The sequence below is a fragment of the Grammomys surdaster genome, unplaced genomic scaffold (assembly GCF_004785775.1).
Source record: "Grammomys surdaster isolate TR1022 unplaced genomic scaffold, NIH_TR_1.0 958, whole genome shotgun sequence".
NCBI classification, from domain to species: Eukaryota; Metazoa; Chordata; class Mammalia; order Rodentia; family Muridae; genus Grammomys; species Grammomys surdaster.
This window is the reverse complement of record NW_021605377.1, coordinates 6506397-6524328: the sequence shown is the minus strand read 5'-3', so window position 1 is coordinate 6524328 and position 17932 is coordinate 6506397. Positions and strand designations below refer to the sequence as shown.

The window sequence follows — 17932 nt, the reverse complement described above, 5'->3', positions numbered from 1 at the left end:
GGACAGGAAACTAGAGTGTCTTAATTATGCTCTATCTCTGGCTTAGAGCCCAGACCCATGGGTCTATACATCATTCAATCAATAGTCATTGAATGCGTCAGTCAAGAATTTCCAGAGAAGCAAAATCAATAGTGTGTGTGTGCGCGTGTGTGTGCGCGTGTGATCTCAAATCAAGCTATATAACCCCAAACCAGTGACCTAAGCAAATTGATCTGTGTATGTGTTCACCTTCAAGTATATATACAAAGATTTATGGTAAGCGATTGGCTCCCATGGTTACAGAGACTGGCCAGTTCTAGGACCTACAGGTGAGTCAGCTGGTAAGACAACAGGACAGTCGATGACTGAGCTCTAAGTCTGAAGCCTGGCAGAGGCAAGGCTGGAGACCCAGGAAGAGCCCATGTCAAGTGTGCAGACAGGAAAGGGTTGACATGTCAGCTCACAGTCAGTCTAGCTACAAAGACTCTGTGACTGGAGGAAGTGTCCATTCAGGCTGTCCGAGGATTGGATGAGGTAGGGGGATTCTCTGTGAATGGCAGAAGGGTCCAGTCAGGCTGTCGGAGGATTGGTTGAGGTACATGCCTTCTGGTGTGGGGGTCTGCTTTACTAAGCCTTCTGATTTAAATAAGTGCTGTTCAAGAACACAAATATTTAGAATAGCACTTAAGACAATTACAGTGAATTTTCTGGCCAGCCAGGGGCTCTTATTTTAAAAACAAAACACCAAATAACACACAGAGAAAGAATAATAGACTATTACTGCATCCTGTGGCCTAGTCAAGATGACACATCAAAATATATGTGTGTGTGTGTGTGTGTCTGTGTGTGTCTGTGTGTATTCAAATTATATATATATATATATATATATATATATATATATATATATATATATATGATTATGTAAAAAACAAACAAAATCAAAGGTCAGTGAGATAGCTCAGTATAAAGGTATACACACACACATACACACACAAATACATGTTTAAATTTTTTTTTAAGAAAAGACTTGAAACCTCCAACACTTAGGCACTGAGGCAGAAGGATCCAGTAAGTTCAAGTTCTAGGTCAGACTGAGCTTCAAAGGGAGACTTTATCGAAGAAAAAGGGGAAAGAGGAGGAGGAGGAGGAGGAGGAGGAGGAGGAGAGAGAGAGAGAGAGAGAGAGAGAGAGAGAGAGAGAGAGAGAGAGGAATAGAGGAGAGTCATGGCTGAACTCAGTCAATACTGAATGAATACCAATCTGAAGCAGCTACTAAGACTCCACTTGTTCCCTGTGTGTGTGCTGTTGGGGTGTCTAGCCCTCCTGATGGCTGCACTCCTACCCTGGGATTGGGAGACACCGAGGAGAGGTGGCTCAGTCGTGTTCACATGGTCAGGAGCTACACTGTCTCTCTACCTCCTCCTCTCAACCTCAAACACACAACACACGCATATGCCTCCCAACATAGAAGCACCCCATCTATTCCTGGAGTTCCCAAGGCTGGGCCAGGGGACACTGCCTGAGATAGCCACCAGCCTACTCATTTCCTAGTCATAGGAACAGACTCTTGTAACTCAAGCAAGTCAAGGCACATGAGACACCTTCAGGTAATCAGCCCCTTAAATGGGTCCCAACGTATCTGAAAGATGGCTGAGACCCACCTTAGACATAGTCCGGACACAAGAATAGACTCTGTCAGCACTTTCTACTCTCCCTAAGTGCCTCTCAGGAACACAGTCTTCTTTCAAATGTCAGTCTCTGCCTGTCCTATCTTCTCTCATTCTTTTTTGGTTTGTTTGTTTTTGTTTGTTTTTCGAGACAGGGTTTCTCTTTATAGCCCGGGCTGTCCTGGAACTCACTCTGTAGACCAGGCTGGCCTCAAACTCAGAAATTCACCTGCCTCTGCCTCCCAAGTGCTGGGATTAAAGGTGTGCACCATCACTGCCCGGCAGATATTTATTTTCTTAAACCCCAATAAAGAAACTGGCAAAAATATTCAAATGCTACTAATCTGATGGAATTACGTTTATTTTTCTTTTGTTTTTGTTTGTTATCTTGCTGTTGCTCATATTCATTTTGTTTGGTTTTGTTATTATTGCTTCTCATTTGTTGAGACACAATTGCAGGTAGCCCAGGCTGGCCTAGAACTCCCTATGTCTTTGTTGTGGTTTGAATAAACATGGCCCGTGTAGGCCCATTCATAGGGAGTGGCACTATTAACAGATGTGGCCTTGTTGGAAGAAGTGTGTCACTGAGAGCGGGTTTTGAGGTTTCAGATTCTCAAGCCAGGCCTAGTGACTCTCTTGCTGCCTGCCTAACCAGATGTAGAACTCTCAGCTCCTTCTCCAGCACCATGTCTGTCTGCATGCTGCCATGCTTCCCACCAGGATGATAATGGACAGAACCTTGGAAACTGTAAACCAGCCCCAATGAAATGCTTTCCTTTTTAAGAGTTGCTATGGTCATGGTGTCTCTTCACAGCAATAGAAACCATAAGACAGTAGTCAAAGCTAATCTTGAATTCTTGATCCTCCTGTCTCAGCCTCCTGAATACTGGAATTACAAGCATCTGCCATCACACCTGGCTCTGTTTTGCTTAAGAAGGTGGGCTCACTCTGAAGTGCAGACTGGTCTCAAAGTCATAGCAATTCTCCTGCCTCAGGTGCCCAATCATTGGGATTACAGGTATAAGTAACCTTCTCCAGATGCTTGTTGTAAAATTACCTCTTCCAAACTTGGTCAGTGTTTATAAATATATAAGCATGAATACACACAAATATGTACATATATGCATATACATATATATGCACATATGTATACAAACACATATATATGCACATACAATACTAAAGTAGACTTTTAAAAAATCTCATTAAATTTCAATTGGATTTTCACTGATTTCTAGCTATTCTCCTGCCAGCTCTATTTCAAACAATGGCAACTTTTCTGATAAAATTTGCAATCATCTAATTACCCTAACAAAATATTCAGAACAAAGATAGTTTAATACATTTGTTTATTTATCCGGGGAGGATGTGATTGCTAAACCATGGAGATCATGGGACAACTGTTCTCTCCTTCGAATTCGTTGGTCCAGGGATCCAATCAGGTCATCCGGCTTGGTGGCAAATGTCTTTACCCACTAAGCCATCTCTCCAGCCCATTATGTAAGTTACTCCCCGTGATTCTATGCATTGGTCCTCCCTAGTGTAAAACAAGAAACGTAATCCAGGGCGGGAGAGGGTTGGGGGGGATGTGGAAACTGACTACTGCACTTTGAGTACAACCAGAAATGCTTTCTGTGGACTGAGCCTGAGGATAGATGTTCTGGTTTCTGGGCATGCTAGCACAGGCACCAGGTCTGACTATCCAGCTAAGGTAACTGGTCCGTAACAGCCAGGGAGGAGAACAGGTTGAAAGCATAAAACTTCAAGGATGCGGAGCCTCCGACCTCTGCTTCAGGACCTTCACAGACCTTCGCCTCACTCATGTTAGGTGGCTGACTGACAGTTGAACTATGGGGTCTAAAACTTCAGCATTATCGAATAGAACGTTCTCATTGCAATTGTGTTCCGACAGCATCTGAAGCCTGTTCATTTCTTATGGCATTGTTGTACATAGAAGGAAAAAAAAAAACAAATACATAAAGTTCCCATCAGGCAAACCCGAATAATTGCTGGCATAAAAATGTACAAGTATTTTTGATATTCAGAATGCAGGTGACACTCTTTCACACAGCAGAGTCCCGAGGCTAGCCTCAACCTCAGCAGGTAGCTGAGGGTAGTTTTGATCTCCTGATCCTCCTGCCTCAATCTCCCAAGTGCTGCCATTAAATTACAAGCATGTACCACCATTCCCAGATCATAAATAAATAAACACTGAAAAAATAAATATTTAAGGGCCAGGCTTGATGGAAGTTGGAACCGGAGAAGGGAAAGGTCAAAGCCCTATCGGGCTGTATAATGTGAGGTTAAAGCCAGACAGGATGACTTAGCAAGGTTCTCTCAAGATGAACCGTAAGAAGAGGCCTGGGCATGTAGCTGAGTTGTAGAGTGCTTGCCTAGCACGTGCAAGAAGGCAGCCTCATACGGGGACCCTGTGTCCCATCCCCAGTACAACATCAAAAAGAAAGGGCAGAAGAAAAGGTAAAAGGGAAGAGAAAGATAAGGAAGGAGGAGGGAGAGACGGAGGCTAGCAATGGTCCGAAGTTTCTGGTTCTCTGAGATATGAGTGCAATAGTTAAGCTGCCGGCTTATGTGTTCTTTTGATGCTTCCGCCCAGTCCCTTCCACGAAACCCTTTGCAGAGGGCCCTAAGTATGCGTATCCCTGAGATGAGCACGCTCCTAAAATGTTATATTCGAAAGAGATGTTTATAAAACAATTCTTTCCCCCTGACTGTCCTGCTAATCTCTTTCCTGGCAACAGGGGCATCACGTACAAAGTGAGGAATTCTTTTTGAAGGGAACAGTCACGCCATTTCTCTTCGGTTTCCATCCAGAGGGCAGCTAAACATGGCTTCGCCCTAAATCTTAAAGCCTCCAGCCAGCACCCGCCTTCTTCCAGCAGCAGCCTCGTGCCTAGACTGGTCATTCTCTAGCTTGCTTCCCGTTGCCTCATCCTCCTCTGTAGTAAAATGCCATAGGCCGGATGTGACACAACAGAAGTTTGTTTCCCCACAGTTCTGGATGCCCAAACTCAAGATGGCAGCAGGAGGGGCCGGACTAAGAGCTCTGGCCACACTTCCAGAGGACTAAGGTTCAGTTCCCAGCACTCACATGGTAGCTGGCAATCATCCGTAACCCCAGATCCAGGAGATCCAAAATTTCTGGCCTCCACAGGCACCAGGAACACACACACAATGCTTAAACATATATGCAGGCAAAACATCATGCATACAAAATAAAAATTAATAAATTTTTTTTAAATCAATGATGGTAGCCCAGGTTCTGTCTTTTGAAGGTTCTTCCCTTGTCTTGTCTTCTCCTTATATCTCCACATGGTCTCCCCTCTGGACCTGGCTGTATCCAAATTCCTTCTCACAAGGTCATATTAGATGGAGGAGTTTCCATAGTGCTTCCTTAGCCGACTCCTTTAAGGGCTCTTTAAGTGGAGTAACATTCCGATGTAGTGGAGGTTAGAGTTTCCACATAAGAATTTAGAGGTTAGAGCCGGGCAGTGGTGGCGCATGCCTTTAATCCCAGCACTTGGGAGGCAGAGGCAGGCAGATTTCTAAGTTCGAGGCCAGCCTGGTCTACAGAGTGAGTTCCAGGACAGCCAGGACTATACAGAGTAACCCTGTCTTGAAAAACCAAAAATAAATAAATAAATAAATAAATAAATAAATAAATAAATAAATAAATAAATTAGAGGTAGACACAACTCAGCCCATAATGCTGACTAAAAATATATTTAACCAGACACCGTAGAATACACCCTCAACCCTAGCACTCTGGAGACAGAGCCAGCCTGATCTTCGTGAATTTCAGGCCAACCTTGCGGACACAGGGAGTTCCAAGATAGCCAGGGCTACATGATAAGACTCTGACTCAAAAACCAAATAAATAAATTGAATACCTTTCTGTCTAAGAAGGAAGAGGAAGAGTAAGGCCATTTTATTGTTCCTAAGAGTTTGCCAAAGTCAAAAATGACTCAACACAAACTTAACTCGTCTTTCTTCTCCACTGAAAATTACAAGACAGTAAGTCTCAGGCTTGGGGGTGCTACAGAATCACCCTGAGCTCTGGATGAAGTCAGATGGCCAGCCTCACCCTCAGAGTTTCTGACCCCCTCCCTGGGCATGGGATGGGACCCAAGAAATTGCATTTCTAGTGGGTCAAAATTGGGGCTGTAGTAAAAATATGAATGACAAGATCTTCTGTTTTGTCTCCTCTGCAATAAATTCAGAGTCCAGCAGGGAGTATAGTCATTGTCCTTTGGGAGATGAGTCTGCCTCTCAGAACAGCCAAGGACTGGTTTGCGGTTACATAGCTAATTCATTAGTGGAAGAATATGGTCGGAAAGCCTGATTGGTGATATTGTCCCCCTGCATCAGAGAGGACTCTACTGAAGATGGCTGGTGAGAGTCATTTCTGGTTTTTATTATCACTTCACCCATCCTAGACTCACCTCACAGAGAGTCTCAATAAAAGCTTGTCTAGATCCAGTTGGCCCGTGGGTGTGTCTGGAGGAAATTGTCTTGATTACAATCACTGGCACGTGAAGTAAGTACTTAACTCCCAGTGTGGCCAGCACCTTTCCCTAGATTTGGGTCCTGGACCATGTAATCGTAGACGGAGTGAGCAAGCACATATGCATTCACGTCTCTCTGTGGAAGCGCTGTGACCAGTTGTTTTTACATTCCAGATGCTTTGGGTCCCTGTCAGAATGGACTGAAACCTGCAATTGTGAGCTAAACTAGACCCTTTGTCTAATAAGCTGCTTTTAATCAAGATATTTGATGAAAGCAACAGAGATGGGATACTCCCACTAGCAAGAGAGATTGCTAGTCCCTGCTCAGACAGAGCTCAGTGTTTCCCAGATAGTTATTTCTCTTATGTTATTTAACACACTTACCTATATGATACAGGTTTTACAGGTGAGAAAACTCAGGCTCGAGAAGGCTAACAGTATGTCTCTGCTGGCTGTCAACCAAACACACCACGGAGACAAAACAGGATTAAGTCTGTTTTCAGAGCCTTGTACTTAGCCACTACTGACTACCCTTGAATAGAATCTCTTCAACTCCCTTTGTCCTGTAGATCATACACCCAGGTCTAGGGCTTGAGCCGTGGCCCCCAGTAGTGGTGCAAACGTATAAATCCAGCTACTCAAGTAGAAGGACCTGGATTGCAATGTGTAAGCCACACTAGAGACGACCATGTGAACCAACACCAAAGGCTGACCTGGGTGACGACGGTGCTAACCCAGGTGAATGAGGCAAATGAACAGCTGACTCTTCTGGAGAGCCACAAGGCATCTGGGCCTCCCAGATAAGTGAGGAGTATGAGTCAGGGAGTCGCCCACGGCCAGGAAACTTACTTGTCTCACCAAACCAGCCAGGTAGGTAAGATTCCCTCCGATTTCAGCGAACCAAACTTCCTCTGCTGTAAGGCCTCTCTTCTCTAGCCACCTTTTTTTCTCTCTCTCTCTCTTTTTCTCTTTCTTTTAGGAGGGGGATGCAAACCAGAAAGAATGTATTTCTTTTTCTTATTGCCTCTTGGTTAGTATATGAAAAGATGGGTTCTGCTGAGACATTTCATACACATTCTTATATCGTTGTTTTGATATTATATCCCACCCACTGCCACCTCCCATTCTCCTTCTCTTGGTTGCCATTTTTTTTCTTTCCTTATTTTTGTGTACATGGATGTTCTGCCTATATGTATGTCTGCATACTGTATGTGCACCTGTTGCCTGCAGAGACCCAAAGAGCACGCTGGACCCCCTAAAGACTGGAGTTACACATGGGTTGTAAGTCATCATGTGGATGCTGGGACTCAAGCCAGTGTCCTCTGGAAGAGCAGTGCTTATAACCGCTGAGTCATCTCTCCGGCCCGGGATGCCTTTTGCTATTGGCCAACCTCCTTTACCAACTCTTCCCTGTCCCTTCAAAAGCTACCGAGAAAGTAAGACTTTGAGAGCCACAAGTAGACTTCACCCGTATCCTTTCCTTCCGTTCCCTCCTTCCCCAGCACATCCTCAAAAGCTCACGGGGCAATGACAATAACCTCGGGCTTTGTGGATGGCCTTCTAGGTAAACACTAATTTGGCTCCCATGATATCGTCCTTTTAGGTCACCAACCAACTTTGGATTCTCACAGCCTATGTGACTCATGTTCACAAAGCATTTCCACCTCTCACTCCCGATGACTGGTTTCACCCAGGAAGGGGAAGACATTAGTCAAGGCTGTGCTAAGCCTGGAGATCTGCTGGTGATGCATACTCACTGGCCCAGGACTTTCTCCAAGCATTAACAGGGAAGGGATAAACCAGCCTATCCAGCCACACCATCACTTCCTAACAATACCAAGAGGGAGGCCCCACTCACTACAACCGTCATGGTCTCTCTTCTACTTATCCTAAAAAGATGCTCTTATACTAGGCAATACAAAAAACCCACAAGCTCTCCCAACCATCTCTTCGGCACTGTAGCAGACTCAGTTTATCATACATATCCTTTTCTGGGCAGAAAAACAAAGGCAGCTTCCCATAGACTGCCCAGTACTGGGGAATCTATCTACTCCCTCCACTCCAGTAAGTGCTAAGTATCCACTCAGGGCTTTACCTCGCTCGCTCTGCCATCAGCAGCTCTGGGCTGCGTCTGCAGGAAAGAAGGGAGAGTCAGGCTTTCAGCTGGTGCATTGCTGTCCTAGTCAGAGCAGACATTGGAATAGAGGATGAGAGGGGACCTCGGATGGACCACTTGAGGGGTACCGCTTCTGTGCAGAGAGTGGCCATAAGCTGAACCAGCAGCGTCTGTCTGTCTACTTCCTAGGAAATCCTTTGTTCCTGAGAAGAAAGAAAGGTCAGAGGGGAACAGGGCACTGACTGCCCAGTAGAGAGCCGGATGAGAGCTTGCAACACTTTCTGAAATCTCTGCAGTATGTTCACACAGTGTGACCAACAAGGTCAATCGTGTGTTAAAAACTGAAAGGGCGGGGCTGGAGAGATGGCTCAGTGGTTAAGAGCACTGACTGCACTTCCAGAGGTCCTGAGTTCAAATCCCAGCAACCACATGGTGGCTCACAACCATCTGTAATGAAATCTGATGCCCTCTTCTGGTGTGTCTGAAGACAGCTACAGTGTATTCATATATAATAAATAAATAAATCTTAAAAAAAAAAACTGAAAGGGCTTGAACAAAACAAGGAATCAACTGTAATTATGACATCCAAACAAGTCTTCCGGTTTTAAATCCCCTCCTGGATCGCACTGTGACGGCTAGTCTCCGTTGTCAACTTGACTATATCTGGAATGAACTAAAATCCAGAAATGGAGGGCACACCTGATCTGGATCTTGAGGCTGGAAGATATCATCCCTTTAATCCAGATCTTGAGAGAGATGACACACACTTTAATCCAGATTTTGAGGCATAGTGGCCATGCTTATAAAGATCTATAATAAAAAGGAATTTGTTAAAAGTTGGATCCTGGCATGATACTGCATGCCTTTAATCCCAACGCTTAGAAGACAGAGGCATGTAGGTCCCTGTGTTCAAGGCCAGCCTGGTCTACAGAGCAAGTTCCATGACAGCCAAGCTTAGGCAGTGAAGGAAACCATTGAAAACAGAACCCTGGTGAAGATGTAATTGAACAAGGAGGCCATGTTTCAGCCCCAGCAAACAGCAGAACTTAGCAGCTTTGGCCACATGATTCTGGCTATATAGTAAAGAAATCTCCCTCTCATGACTAAGTAAAGTTGCTGAGGCTAGATGTGTAACAGCAGTCTCCCTGCATGGAGGAGGTTCAGAAAGGCCATTGCTTGAAGAGGTAAAGGTGAAGCCTGGATTGCCTCTGGAGACCCCAAGATGTTAAAGATGCCAGGGCTATGGGATACCTGACAAGGAAAGCTGCTAACAGGAAGTAGAACCAGCCCAAGAGCAAGAATTATGTTGCAGTCAACAAAGCTGAAAGAAATTGGAGATCTGAAGAGCATTTTGCTTCCTGGATGTCTTCAGATACAGATGTAGAACTCAGCTGCACCAGCACCATGCCTGCCTGCGTGCTGCCATGTTGACAATGGACTGAAGCGCTAAAACTGTAGGCCAGCCTCAATTAAATGTTGTCCTTCATAAGAGTTGCCTTGGTCACGGTGTCTCTTCACAGCAGTAAAACCCTAACTAAGACAGACACTAAGGGTCATGTGACCTTGGGTGGTTCCTCTGAAGTCTCTTCACTGTAGTATTCTTATCCATATATTGGAATCATGGATGATGTGCCTTATGGAACCATCATGAGAAATTGATGCTGATACACTTGATGCTCTTAGAACAGTGGCCAGCACGTTATTGGATAGCAATAAAATTTATATAGATATGGAGATGGTCCTTAACATCAGGGTTGCTTCCTGAGAAATACATCAGAAGCTGATGATATTGTAAGTAAAAACTACATGAACCATCCCAGCACATGGATGATAGAGGGAAGACGATCAGGAGTTCAGGCCAGCCTGTGCAACAGGAATTCTTGCCTCAAAACAAAACGCAAAAGCCTTCACCTTCTTCTGGCTGCAGCCTTTGGCCCTGTTTCCTAACCAATAAGACATCCTTTCTAGGTCTAATAACTTGTGGGAGATGATACGAGCTCAGGGCTGAGTCACTCTGGCTATCTGCCAGACAACCATCAGACAGCCATCGATCTTTGTGCAGATCGTTAAACTGGTCAGGGACAGCACAGTGTTTGGAAAGACCAGCCGTCAGGAACTATGGCCACAGGTCCAGGTGGAAGCCAAGGACAACATGAGCTGCCCCATGACCCACTGTGTCAAAGTCTTGAGTAGAAGTTCAGTCAATCAGTTTATTGGAGTCACAGCAGGAGGCTCCAAGTCAGAGATGACCCTGCCACTGGGTCCTAGATATGCACCAATTCCCTGCAACTGTTAAAGTGCTTTGTATGTTAAAATAAATATAAGATTGAGTATTGGGTGCAGGGTTGGGGGTGGGGGTAGGGGGGATGCCTCCTGTGTCATTGACAATTTAAAACAAAATTGACTGTAAATTGGAGCAGTACATTTGGAAAATGATATCTCTCTTGTTCTTTCTTGCTTTGGTGATAACTGGAGTTCGGCACAAAGAAACCCAACTCCATTTCTTGACAAGTTCACACTTCTTGTGTGCTAGTCAGTGCAGTGGGTTGTGGCCATTAAGGGACTGATGGATGCAGACCTTTGGCCTCTCAAGCCCCTCACCTGGAAGCCAGCAATACAATGTCTAATTGTACCCTGCCTCCATTTGTCCTAGATCTCCTGAAACAGAGGCCTCCCCATAGGGCAAGATCAAAATTGAGCATCTGGTGAAATTATCCTTAAGCCTGTGGGGCTCCCTTCAAGTTCCTCCCTGACGGTGTCTAGGCACTTTGCACACGAACCAGTGTTAGCTCACGAAGCTGGGTTCGTGGTGGTAGAGAGATAGCACAATGGTTATTTAAGAAAACTGGCTGAGCAGACATGAAGACCAGAGTTCAAATTCCAGCACCTATGTAACCAAAAATGCAAGCTACACCTCAAAAGACTAAAGTAGAGATGAATAGAAGTGGGCATCCACTTCCGGCCTCTGCCCTGTTGGTCACAACCCCTTTGGATTCTCTGAAACTCTGTCTCAAAAAAAAACACCAAAAAGCCAGTCAGGGTGGCACATGCCTTTAATCCCAGCACTCTGAAGGCAGAGACAGGGGACTCTGTGAGTTCAAAGCTAGCCTAGCATATATAGGAAAAGCCAGAATACCCAGGGCTACATAGTAAAATCTTGTCTCAAAAAAAAAAAAACACCAGAGTCGAGGAAGGAGTGTCATTCTCTCCTTAGTTCATTTTCCTTGGTTATACTTAACTTGTAAACATATTTTACATATGAATATGAAGCTAATAATTGTATATAATTATAAAGGCTAATGTGCATAAGCACTGTGTATAAGGATTAGGTCATTATACCTTCCCTTAAACAGGGAGGGTATCTATCACTATGTTAGAGAACATTCAAAATCCTCTCTTTTTTTTTTTTTTTTTTTGTTGTTGTTGTTTTTCGAGACAGGGTTTCTCTGTGTAGCCCTGGCTGTCCTGGAACTCACTCTGTAGACCAGGCTAGCCTCAAACTCTCAAACTCAGAAATCCGCCTGCCTCTGCCTCCCAAGTGCTGGGATTAAAAGCGTGCGCCACCACTGCCCAGCCAAAATCCTCTCTTCTTATTTTGAGTCTTTTCATTTGTTGAGACAGGGTCTTACTATGTAGCTCAGACTAGCCTTGAACTCATCATCCTCCTGCTTCAGCCCCCCCCAAGGGCTGAGATCATCGATGTGTGCCACCATGGCTGTCCTCTCCACTGTCTACTTTGAATTAAACAATTAGTTGTTGTCACCCTAGCTCTAGGATCCTCTTGTCCATTTATTTGAAGACAAGGTCTCCCTAGGGTGCCCAGGTTGGCCTTGAGTCATAGCAACCTCCTGAGTCTCCACGGGCTGTTAGCACTCTGCTGCAGAATGTTCCAGGTGGATTGGAGAGATGATTCAGCACTCGCAGCAGAGATGATTCAGCACTCGCGGCTCTTCCAGAGGACCCAGGCCTGATGCCCAGCACATACGTAGCAGCCCACTACCATCTCTGACAATAGTTCCGAGGGTTCTGACAGCCTCTTCTACATTCCATGGGTACCCCAATGCCTTCTTCTGGTCTCTATGGGCACCCGTCATACACACAGTACACAAAAAAATGTTAGACATTGTCTCTCCTATTTAGGATGTGATATCAACCAGTAAACCACCGTATGTCCATCTTCCCCTGCCTCCCTATATCACTCCTATTCTCATGGAAACCACAAGGACTGGAACTACAAAGACAAACGCAATTGACTCCGTTACAGAACAGTAGTCTCACCTACGTCTATAGTGGATACTATTTGATACTATTTGTGTATCCAACTGTCTCTATAACAGATACTATTTGATACTATTCATGCGCCATGTAAAGTTTGGGAACGGACTCCAGACTCACAGTTTGTTCTCTCTGATCTGCCTTTGCTACGGACTCAGCCTCCATGCCATATTTTCCTCATCTGTGAGGTGGAAATATCTAAGACCCTTCTCTCATGGTGTTGCTCTAAGGATTGGATGGAGCCTATGGGTACAGTCGTCTTCAGGGGGCTTGCTGTTATGAAACTGCCGCCATGTTCTCAACATACATGTCCACATTTGAGAGAAAGAAGTTTAGACCTAAACCTATCTTAAGTGACCACCCAAGTCCCAACAGGGGACAAGCTCTGATTTAAGTGAGGCAGGTTCCCCAGGCAGAGCCCTGAGCACTGAATGAGCCTGCAATGACCTTCATCCAGAAGAAATGAACTCAGGCTGAAGCCCAGTGCCAAGGCCAACACCCACATCTCTTCCCCTCACCTTTGCCCACTTGGATAGCCAATCCCAAGGCAACCTGGGGTTGAGATAGCAACCAAAGTAGGCCAAACAAACTCACCTGGGGTTGGGACTGGGTTGTTTATCACTAAGGAAGAACCAATGCCAAAGGCAGCTACCATCATGAACTGGAGCTCCCAGCTTCCTAAACAAACAACCTCTGGTCGTCCTGGATTCAAAGGGCACTTGCAGGGCCGACCTGTGGGGCTGAACTAAGATAGAGTCTTATGTAGCTGACACTGGCCTTGAATTTATTATGTAGCCAAGAACAACTTTGAACTTCTGTTTTGTTTTTTTTCTTTTTGGGGGGAGGGGTAGGTGATAAGGTGGATTGAGATAGGGGTTCTCTGTAAAGCTCTGGCTGTCCTGGAACTCAATCTGTAATACCAGACTGGCCTCCAACTCTCAGAAATCCTCCAGCCTTGGTCTTCCAAGTGTTGAGATTAAAGACATGGGCCACCACAGCCAACCTTGAATTTCTGATCCTCCCAAGTGCTGAGATTATGGTGTGTGCCATAATACCTAGTTAATATATTTGATGTTATGGTATCTATTCAAGAAGATGAGTTTAAAACCCTACCCAGGCATGATGGTGCACACCTGACATCCTAGCTCTCTGGAGGTAGAGATAGGAGGATCAGAAATTCATGGTCAGCCTGGGCTACACGAGATGCTGCTTTTAAAACAAACAACACACACTTATAGACAGAGATAGACTTAAAAACCCAACAAAAGTCATTGGGCATATTTCTGTTTTATCTTGTCACTAAATATTTTATCTGTTATCTTTCTTGGGAAAAAAATCAGTTATTTCTGCATGTATATGCATTCATAAATATTTTATTGCAACTTCAATAATAAATGAACATTGGTTAAAAAAAGAAAATGATTCTCTTACAAATTCATTTGAAGCCTGGTATATAATCCCAGCACCCATTCAGGAAGCTAAGACATGAGATTCTAGAGAATTTCAGGCCAACCTGGGCTACACAGTGGGTTCTAGGCCAGCTCTCAAAAAGGCCAAAACCAATCAATCAATTAATAAAAAAAAGTAACAATAATTTAAGCAGAAACAGGTGAAGCAAGGCCCTGCAAAAGAAATTGATGCGGTGAATCAGATTTTCAATTTCTTTGGAGTCTTTCATCTGTTTGGAGAGCTTGAAGTGGTTCAGAACAAGGAGCTAATCTTATGTACGGGCTGATCTTGGCTCCAAAGTATTTCTTCTCTTAAACAAATCCCCCCCCACACACGAGGCAGTTAATAGCTTATGTTCCTCAAAACCTGTGTTGACCCGTTCCTAGCCAAGAGCTGCTGTTCATCTGGATTCCGTTGTTCCATTGTGTGCTCGTCAGAGAGCTGTCAAAGACAGGAACTGTGTCGTCCATCCGGAAAGAGCCTGGTATACAGGCTGCCCTGGGTCACGTGGCTGTGTTACCAGGTTACCTGGCACAACCATTTTACAAGGTATAGGACATATTTGTCTTCAACAGTCAAGCAAGACACAAGCAGATAGCAAAGGCCCACACGCGGGAGTGTGCCCACCGATAAGGATTTCCATTCATTTAAACAACACTTCTCTGGCCAAATAAAACAATATAACGCCAGGATCTGGCTATAAAGTGCCCCCCCAGAAGCAACAAGGCTATGGTCCACAGTATTCTATTATGTTCTTAGCTGATACTTCAACAGTTCTCTGAGGAAATCATTGTAGAGTCCATCTTACAGGCATCTGACACAGGAAAGGGGAGGGGGGACCCTGAATCTCACACATACTGATGTATCCAAAGCTAGCTTAGCTGTTTGGAGGATGTGAATCTACAGGAGGATACAGCATCAACCCAGGACTCCCGACTCTCTTTACACCACGGACTGACTACCAAGCTCGATTTGTGACTTTGTTTTTTTGTTTTTCCTACCCTCCTCCTAGTTTTTCTGGGAGAGAGAAAAAAAGGTTAAACCTGAGCCAAACATGGAGGAGCCTACCTACTGTTCCAGCTACACAGTAGGCACAGACAAGAGGTTTGAACCCTAATTTGGAGTCTGGGCCACATGGCAGGATACTGGAAGATAAGGGGTTAAATCAAAGTCAGACTCACATTCCAGTGACAGTGGGGGTCAAAGTCCTCCTCCAATACTTTGGTGTCCTTGGCAGCAATGTCTCCTTTGCCAAAACAGGCACATGTTTTTCCCTGAGTCTCTGGTGTGAGGAGTCAGTTATGTCACAGAGGTACAAGGCTGCATATCAAGGAAGGCCTGTGCACCTCAACAGCCGTGAGGAAGCTGGCTCCCAAACCAGGGTGAAGTATCTCCAAGGGAATCTGATTTTTGTTGAGAGGAACAAAAACACACACACACAGGGGGGCTGCGGGGCTCCACACACACACATGGGGGGGGGAGTTGTCGTGTTCTCAAGAAAGAGAGAGACAGAGAAAATTGTTAGTATTCTGCCTAAACTCCACCTCCACAGTTATCACAATGTAAACATTTTTGGAGAGTAGAGGTTTGCCAAAATGGTCTCGACCCACAGACCCTTTGCTACTAATAATCTAATTGCTTTGATTATTAATCAAATAATAATCAATACAAAATATGCTACTAAGGGCTTGAATAGGATATAGTTGGCAATGTCTCCCTAGAATGCAGAAAAGCCCTGGGTTTGATTCCAGTACACATAAACAAGAAGCATCTATAATCCCAGCACTTGGGAGGTAGAAGCAGGAGAACCAGTTCAAGATCACCCTCTGCTACGCATCAGGTATGAAGACTGTCGTGATCTCATGAAACCTGGTTTCAAATGAATAAGTAGGATTGATCTTACGTTTATTTCCCTCCCAGTCTGAAATTTAGTGTTCACTTTACACTTCCAGCTCGTCTAAGCTGCACAAGCCCCATTTCAAGTGCCCGACCCACATGTGGCTAAGAGACTTCCAGCTTCAGGCCACACAGGACTAAGGCAAAGAGGCTCCCAAAGGCCTTTACTTCTTGTGGAGTGGAAGTCAGCAACAGAGACTCTTTAAGGTCACGGGGAACCCTCATTTCCAATTCCCATGTCTAGTGCCATTTGAGGACAGCTATGTCCTTTTACAGCCAGTGGTTCTGCAAATCCAATCAGAGGCCATTGTGTTTGGCCCGGAATTTTTTTTTTTTTCTTTTGAGAATGCGGTCCTCAGCATGTCCCCTTTCAAACATGGGCTATTCTGGTGCTGTCTTCAGTCCTGCTGCGACTAGCCAGCGATGACAGTGATATATTTTATGTGCCTGAGTTCACAGAGCAAATTACATAGCGTGATGGGCTGGCGTGGTGATTAGTGTCTGTGTGTGAAGATTGGAATCGCTGTATTTGCATGTTTCTGAATAATGAGACTCTTAGCTCCATTATACTGCAACAGAGTGGGAATCGACAGCATTATTAACTGGTTCCCAGTGAGCACAGTTTGCTATTCTGCTCTTTCTCTGTTTCTGTGCATATCTCTCTCTCTCTCTCTCTGTCTCTCTCTCTCTGTCTCTCTGACTCTCTGTGTGTGTGTGTGTGTGTGTCTCTCTCTGTCTCTCTGACTCTCTCTCTTTGTCTCTCTCTCTGTCTCTCTGTCTCTCTCTTCTCTCCTTTCCTCCCTCCCTCCATCTCTCTCTTAAAATAAACCAAAAGCCACTTCATTTAGTACACTCCCCCCCATAACCCTTCCACACAGAAGTTTTTCATAGGAAGATATTCCTACAATTTTATCAATACCCCACATCTAATCTAATCTAATCTGATCTAATCTAACTTCTTTGCTTCGTAGAAGAAAAAGCTGCCATTGTGAACAGGAAAGATTTAAGGAAGGCAACAGGCATAGAAAGAAAGCTACAGGGCTGAGGCCCAATGGTAGAGGGCTTGCTTAGCATTCTTGTGTCCCTGACCTGATTCTCTAGCCTCAAAATAAACAAGTTAATTAATTAATTAACTAATTAATTAATTAAAATAAAGAAAAAATGAGGGCAGGTGGGAAATAGATGAGGCAGAGCTCTGACAAGAACCTATTCTTCCTCCTGTTCTCAGTCTCTGGTGCCTGAGTGCCCCTTCAGAACAATGGGATCCCATCTTCTACTTTAATTACATATGGTGCATTTTGGGCACATGCCCATTTTTCTGCTGAAAAGATGAAGACATTGGGGGGAAATTATAATTCCACTCCCCAAACACAAAGGCCTTTTCAGTTGACTATAGAGAGTCCTAACTACGCAGCACCCCGACAAACATCAATTTTTACTGCAATGACGTGATGTACACCACACTAGTTACAGTGATGGTGGGTTATAAGCCAGAGCCGGGAGAGCTGTGATTAAGTGCTCATGTGACTCTTCCCTCAGCAGCACGATGCTTACCCATCAGCCATGTGGTGGTGACAGTTTTGATATCAAGGGCAAGAGCGAAGTAAACAGATATCCACAGAGACTCTTTTCAAAAGTAGATCCAAAAGTGAATACCAGCAAATAGACGGCTGAGTGTGTAGGGGAGCAGAGAGTCACTTTGATTAAATGATAACACGTGAGTACTATAGTGCTGGGCTAAACAACCACAGCAGTGTGCACATTAACTGTCTCTGCACAAAGAAGAGAGATCACCTCGGGTTTGCTATGAACGTGATGATTGATACTAGCTTACCATATATGGGAGTAAACCACATGCATAGACAGCTGTAGGGATGACGACAGTTAGTAAATATGTTGGTAAAATGGCCCAGAGTGGAGCCTTGTTAGTAAATATATAATATATATGTATATATAACATATACACACATATATAATGTTGATAGATAGATAGATAGATAGATAGATAGATAGATAGATAGATAGAT

General features: G+C 44.5%; 1 long non-coding RNA gene across 1 annotated transcript in view; it reads left to right on the top strand.

Moving 5' to 3' along the window:
- The first annotated feature begins 15294 nt into the window (after positions 1 to 15294).
- Positions 15295 to 17932, top strand: part of LOC114634515 — a 14971-nt gene continuing 12333 nt past the window's right edge. Inside the window, exon 1 of the long non-coding RNA XR_003713338.1 lies at positions 15295 to 15391. This is a non-coding gene — a long non-coding RNA (uncharacterized LOC114634515). The remainder of the gene's footprint in view (positions 15392 to 17932) is intronic.